This window comes from Agelaius tricolor, unplaced genomic scaffold (assembly GCF_023055355.1).
Source record: "Agelaius tricolor isolate 1412-34295 unplaced genomic scaffold, bAgeTri1.0.p SCAF_20, whole genome shotgun sequence".
Taxonomy (NCBI): Eukaryota; Metazoa; Chordata; class Aves; order Passeriformes; family Icteridae; genus Agelaius; species Agelaius tricolor.
Window position 1 is genome coordinate 8,047,765 of NW_027269280.1, and position 6,971 is coordinate 8,054,735.

The following is a 6,971-nucleotide window of genomic DNA, read 5'->3' on the forward strand; positions in this document are numbered from 1 at the left end:
TTTATTGCAATTTTCCCATCGTCTCTCTAGCTCTGGTGCTGGTAGCTGTAGTCTTGTAAAAACAGGAGAACGGTGATAATCCTTTGGATTTACTTAGCTACACTTCAGAGTGCACCAAATCTGGCTTCCTAATCCAGTTCCCACAAGATGAGTTAGATGAGGCAAAAGCTAAAGATGAACAAGATAATAATTGGCACAGAAAAAGAAGCGAGGATGCAGCATAGTTTGATAGAGAAAGTACATGGAATCTGATACAGTGCACATTTAGCAACGAGCAGAAAGTCATAGTACAAGCAGTGTTGATCTCTGAATCGTCCTCCCAACCCACACAGGGAGGTGTCAGTCCAGCTAAGCCATGACTGACACGTCTGGACTGGCTGAAACCAACAGTGACAGTCATGACTTACATGGCCTGGCATCTCCCTGCTTCCCTGGGCTGGTGGCAAAGCTCCTGCACAGCCCACAGCCTCCAGGACAGTGATGTCACAATGTCACACCTGCACTGCCCACAGCCTCCAGGACAGTGATGTCACAATGTCACACCTGCACTGCCCACAGCCTCCAGGACAGTGATGTCACAATGTCACACCTGCACTGCCCACAGCCTCCAGGACAGTGATGTCACAATGTCACACCTGCACTGGCCTTCAGCACTGCACGGCTCCTGGAGCTGGAGTGCAGCAAATGCTGCTGTGCCACTCATGCTCTCTGGAGTCCTGAGTGAGTTTGAACTCTGATTCAGTACAAACTCAAATTAGCACAAACCTGGCACTGTTGGTGCTGCTGTGTCTGCTTTTCTACAGCCATGAACACAACATCAGGATTCTCTCTTCTGTTTACCTCAAGAGACCTGCTGCAATATTGCTTTAGGTGATAGGAACTGACCAGGTTACACAGAACTGGGGATTAAAGTTTACATGATGAATAAAAAAACAACCAGCAATCCAGTGCAGAATGTAGAAATGACTCTCCTTTTCAGAGATGACAGGATGGACAAGGGGGAGAAAGAAGTGTCTGTCATTCAGCAAGGACAGCAAAGGCTCCTGAAAGCTGAACAGTGTTTCCATTGTTTTAACACAAGCTCCGCTTCTCTACTGAAAGATCCAAATGACAAGGACACTGAGGGTTTCTTTCTCTTTGCTGTTTGTTTCCCTAGTAACAAATACACAAGCTGCACTGTTAGATACCATCCTTTCATCCTTTTCTCTTTCTTTTTTTTTTTTTTTTTGAAGATAAAGACATGTCAAGGATGTAGTCAGTAGTAGCAGGTTAAGGTTGCTAGTATGAATGAACCTCCAATACAGCACAATGCACTTGAGGTCACTGCATGTAGTCAGTGGCTGAGACAGTGAAATAACTTAAAAAGCATGGAGAAAATGATGGAAGTAGTGATGCATTTCAGTGTTTGCATCATTACTTTCTTTGCTTCTTTAGGGTATGTTAAGTCTTAAAAGTTTGGAGACTTTAACCAAATTTAAAAATCAATTGGTCTTAGAATTTCAAATACTAGATTCTCTGTGTTAGCTGAAAGAAAACCACTGAAAGAATGAAAGACATTTTAAAAAAAGTAATTTAACTACTTTCCTATATGTTTGCCATAAATGCAAGCTTAGTAATGAAAAACAAAACAATCTGATCTTGTGTTCTCAGTTACTCAGGTTTGTAACGTTGTGTTCTCCAAAGTTCTCCAAGGAATAGAAAAATGCATCTTTTTTCTTGGGACATGGTAGCAACTGGTCTAAGTAGTGTAATGTAGAAATAACTGACAAAATTCATATCAAACTTCTTATTATATAATATGAAAATACAACATTATGCATGAATTGTAAACCAGCTTGTTGCTAGGACATAAGTTACACTGGTATTTGTCACAGTGTATTTTAGTTACTTGTCTGGAACTGTCTGTGTAGGGAGGTGTTTTAGGTGAACAAATACATTCCTTTCATTTGGGATGCTTTCTGAAATCAGTACAACTATTAAATTGTACCACTTATGCCAACACAAAATCTGCAAGTCCTGAAAAGAGGCAGAGAAGCTGCATCTCCAGTGGATCAGGGAATCCAAAGCGATGTGATCAGCTGTCCTGAAACACTTGGATGTCTCAAGCTTCCATCAAGTGGAGAACAGGCAAAGGAATTTGTTTGGGGGTTATGACTCAAACAAATCTGTATCATGATTTTTATGTGATGTAGACATCTGCTCATATACATATAAATGGATGTGATGTGTAAAAAAGTCAGAATCACCCAGAGCTCCAGATACTTAATTTAGGAGAATATATGTTCTCTCTATCAGAGGGCTGAAATACACCCCACTGGAGGGCAATTTGTCATCTGCAAAATCTGCATTGCCCTGTTAATGCCCAGCATCACTGTGGAAGGTCTACTTTATCTCTTGTGTGACTTTTGAAATAGCAAAACCAGATGTTAATTAAACTTTTGTAATATTCAGACTGACAGATATACAAGTGTCCTACCTGGAGTAGAGAGGTTCATCAGGGAATTAGCCAGCACATGTGCCCTTCAAGCATCAGCATGCTTTAGTAGCTTGGTTAAATTTTATGATCTTTTCCCCCTGAATTTAAATTATTTAATATCAACTTTGAGTAGAATATCTAGACCTTTCTTTACATGATAACAGTAAGTTGAGTTTTGTTTTATACTTCTTTTAGTCTTGAAACAAAAATATAAGGCCCTCAAAAGAATCATGATGCTATGAGCACAGTAATGAAAATGGTGATCATAAGAACAAGTGACAGCTGCATTTATTGTTGAAATGTGTTTTTTGTACTAACCAAGCTGTGGAGAGATGAAGTCTTGTCTGTCCTCAGAAGCAGAGGCAACTTCAGGGACTGTGACCAGGCTGTGTAAGTGGGGAAACCTGGTTGTGTCTCCATTTCCTTATGGCTTTGCTTGTTGGCTTTGTGGAAGTTGGTCAAGAGACTCAAGAGCAGAACAGACAATTGCAGTGTGTAAATACCTGTGTGTATCTCTAAAACTTACAACACTGTTTTTCTAATGGGAGAATTTGTAACTGTTTCATTTGTGTTTATATCTGGCACAATCAATTACAACCTGTGGAACAGCAGGATTCACAGACCCTGTCTGTTAGATCTGTAACTTCCCCCTCATCTCTGACAAAGAAGCAGAAGTTCTTTTAAGCTATCTCAGGCTCCTTTGCAAGGGCTGATGTCTAGATCATCTCCAGAGACTGACAAGACAGAACTGTTCTAACCCCTCCCTGACAGTGGCTGTGTGATTGTGAATGCAGAGAGGGCTGGAGGCTGTGCCTCCAGCATGAAACATTGAGATTGTAGACAAGGAGCAGACTGCATTTAACCAGGAGACTGGAAACAGCATCATCAGTTGTGCAGCTGTTCACTCCTGGTAAGGAAATTACACAGTACAGTGGAATATTTAGCATGCAAACAGGAGTGGCAGCACAGTAAAGCAGCACAACAACACATAGAAACTAATTGCACTTGATGAGTACCATAGCATTTAAATACAAAATCAGATGCTAGCAGGGATTGTCTGTATTTAGCAGAAGAGAAAGCAGATGTGTTTTTGAGAGGGAAAAGGAAAAGGTAGTAGAATAAAGAGAACTAGGTAAGCTTTTCAATGTCTACATACATGTTAAAAACTCCACCCTAATGTAGGACTGCCATATATTCCATGCAGCTCTCAGCTCCCTGGCTGACTGTTGGCCAGCTGTTGCTTATCTGGGATGTTAAATTTGTGTTTTGTGAGCCATAGAAAAGCAGAGATTAAATTTCTGTTGATATGTGTTTTGTAGAAACACATTCTGCATATGCTTGCCTATATATGCAAAACAGTTGGCTAGAGGCAGGGATTCAAGCTTTTTCTGTATTGGGATTGTTCAGTTTCCTTTTTTTCCCTTTCTTCTAAGAGATGTGTTTCTCATCTTAAAATCTAGCTTTGTATTTCCTTCTTCATTTTCTATCCTGCCCAGATTAGGGCATCCAGCACAAGCATATTCTGTCATTTCACAGATAAATAGAGCCAGAGGATTATTGTAATCATGTGCTACAACTCACCGTGGGACAGAAGCCACGTGACTGGTGATATTGCTTGTCATTTAAACCAGAACATCCCTTAGGAAAACATGCCTTAGAACATCCTGTCTCCACAAATTGTTAATTCCTTGTTCCAGTCATTAATTACTCTCATTGACAGATATATACATCTTATTTCTCCCTTGAATGTATTTAATTTTACCTTTCAGCTGCTGTTTCCTCTGTCTCTGTAAGATGGAGGAGACTGTAGGACTCTCTATAGACATGAGAGCATCCTTTCAAGTAATAGCATTTGATAAAACACATTTTTCAATTTCTAAGTTGTTTCTAGATCTCTTCTCAGATCCTTTTCCAAGGTATCAAATGATTTCTTGAGGTGTGGATTCCAGCAGTGGATTCAAGCATGGGACTGTCCTTTTCTGTTCAGACAGATGATCATATCTATCTGTGCAATTCACTGCCAGTTCAACTGATTCTTTTGGGAAATGCCAAAGGCATTTCAGAATTGCTTTTCCCACTTCAAAACCAGGAATATCTTATTGTAAGGACAAGCAAATCCAAAGTTAGTTAATTGATGGTAAAAATCTTTTCAACTTGTGTTTTCTCATGAATCAAATTAGTCATACTATACAAATTAAAAGCTCGGCCACATTCAGAAGGCTTCTGCTATCAGGAATGGCCAGCAGGTCACAGGACTTTTTCACAGAAGGTGAATTTAATTTCATTTCAGAGGTGAATTACAGATTTCCATAGCAAAGCAGTACTCTGGGAAAAATTAAATTGGAACCAATTTTGATTAGGATTGACTTCCTGTGGTAGCCAGCCTATTGTTTACAGGGCAAAATGCAACAGGGCATCAAATTATTCTCTGGAATTATATGAAGACAGATACTAAAGAGCTGATTCTTTTTGCAATGTTGAGATAAATATACAAAGTAAAGAGTAATGCTGGCCATGGAAGTTTTCTGAGAAAGACAAAAATAAAAGCTTTTATTGTAATTAATATGTCTAGTGTAACTTTGAAACTGAATGAGAAGGAGACTGAAGAGAGGAACAGTAATAACAAGAAAAAATATGTTCTGTGACTGTCAGAGCACAGGGTTATACACTGTAACTTGACACATATTCTTTTGAGTAACTTATCTAAAAAGTGTCTACAAAGATTGCTGGAAGGAGCAGTCTTCACAAAGCAGCCCCTGTCTTCCTGCTCTTCACACTCGGGTTTTTTAATTCACTGTGGCAATTGCTAGAGCTGCCTCTGCAGATTTATTACTTGTATTGATACACCAGATTCTGTAAGATTAACTCAAAGGTCTTATTTGCCACCCTGTAATTTTTCCCTCCTCTTAATATTTTCTTCTTTTTTTCCCTTGGATCATTTAATTCCATCAACCCCTGGAGAATGCAACCAAGTCTAAAGACTGGTTTTATTTAGACTCAAGAAAAAGCATCCCTGATTTTTATGTTTTGTGATCAGATTACCTGTACATTTTGTTTGTAGGTTGGAACAAGCTATATGTGATTTCTGTATCATAAATACTAGATATTTCTGATTTTTGTTTTCTCCAATGGATTTTTATTTTCTCCAAGGCTATCTCAGTAACTGAGAAGTGAACAATCCTATTAAAACTGCTGAAGGATTTAGAGAAAAAACAGTGGAACACTGCCTGGTACTGTAGTGGCTCCATCTTGTGGCTGAACCTGCACTGATTCTTTAGAACAGGCTGACCCTTCTTGCCATCATTCTTATATAAATATTGACAAATAAGTGTGAACTTCCTTTATAACTTTGAGGACAAATGGCTCAAATTTTTCTGGTAATAGAGAAATAGGGAGATAGGTTGAAGACAAGATTGGCCCGAGCAAGCATTGCCCAGTTCCCTGTGTAGCAATGTCAGTCACAGAGTTTGGTTACATTCTCTGCTTACTGCCAGAGGAGCACAAGCAAACACCAGCTTCACTTTTTGATTCCAACCTCCACTAATGTTGCTGTTCATTATTAACTTGCTGTGGCCAGTAAAGCAATTCGTCATTTACCTTCAAGAGTGGCCTCGAGTTTCTACCAAAACATAAACACAGATCAGTGTAGTTTATTTTGGCAGCATTCTTTTTTTTCTAAAACAAATATTTTTTCAAGTGGTTGTCATTAAACAAAATGTTAGCATTTGAATGGAAGAAAAAAGCAGATACCTTTTAATTAACCTTTTCCTTCCATCCCTGAACTGTGTTCAGTAAATGCCTCAATTTGACTGCTCAACCACCCAAACCATGAGCTGAGCGTAGGAAAGGACAAAACTCACAGCAGGAATTGCAGAAGGCTGCCAACACCCTGGCTCACTGACCACATGGCTCAGCTACTGCCTGCTTCATGTCCCCATTATATAAGTTCATGTTTCAGTGTACAGCACAACTAGGTGTTTTCTTCAGACTGCAGAAAAGTAAATAGTTCACTTTTAGCACCTTCAGTGTTGGCAGCAGGAAGGCAGTGAGCTGCCAGGGCATGCTGGATGTTCTGTTGTGTATCAGCTTGTGTGTTACAGGACAGAGCTTTAACAGGCACAGTAGAAATGGCATTCATCTCTAAAGATATTGCCACAGCTGCAAGATTGCAGAGATCAAGAGAACACAAATTACAATTGCAGAGCCTGGCAGAGGGCTGGTTACTGGGTACAAGGCAGGATAAGACTGGCTGCACCCATATTTTGGCAGTGTTGATATAAAAGACGCATTCCCTGATCCACACAATGTGAAAACAAAGAAAGTGCCTGTGTCCAAGGAGTCACAAGCCCCAGCAAAATATGCATGGCAGGAAAAGTCTCTCTTGCTATGTCATACAGAGCATCCACCATATCCAAGCTTGAGTGACAAAGCAGCTTTACCTTGTAATGTTGCTGCAGCCTCCAGACAGGTGGTAATTAGCATTGACTCCACGATT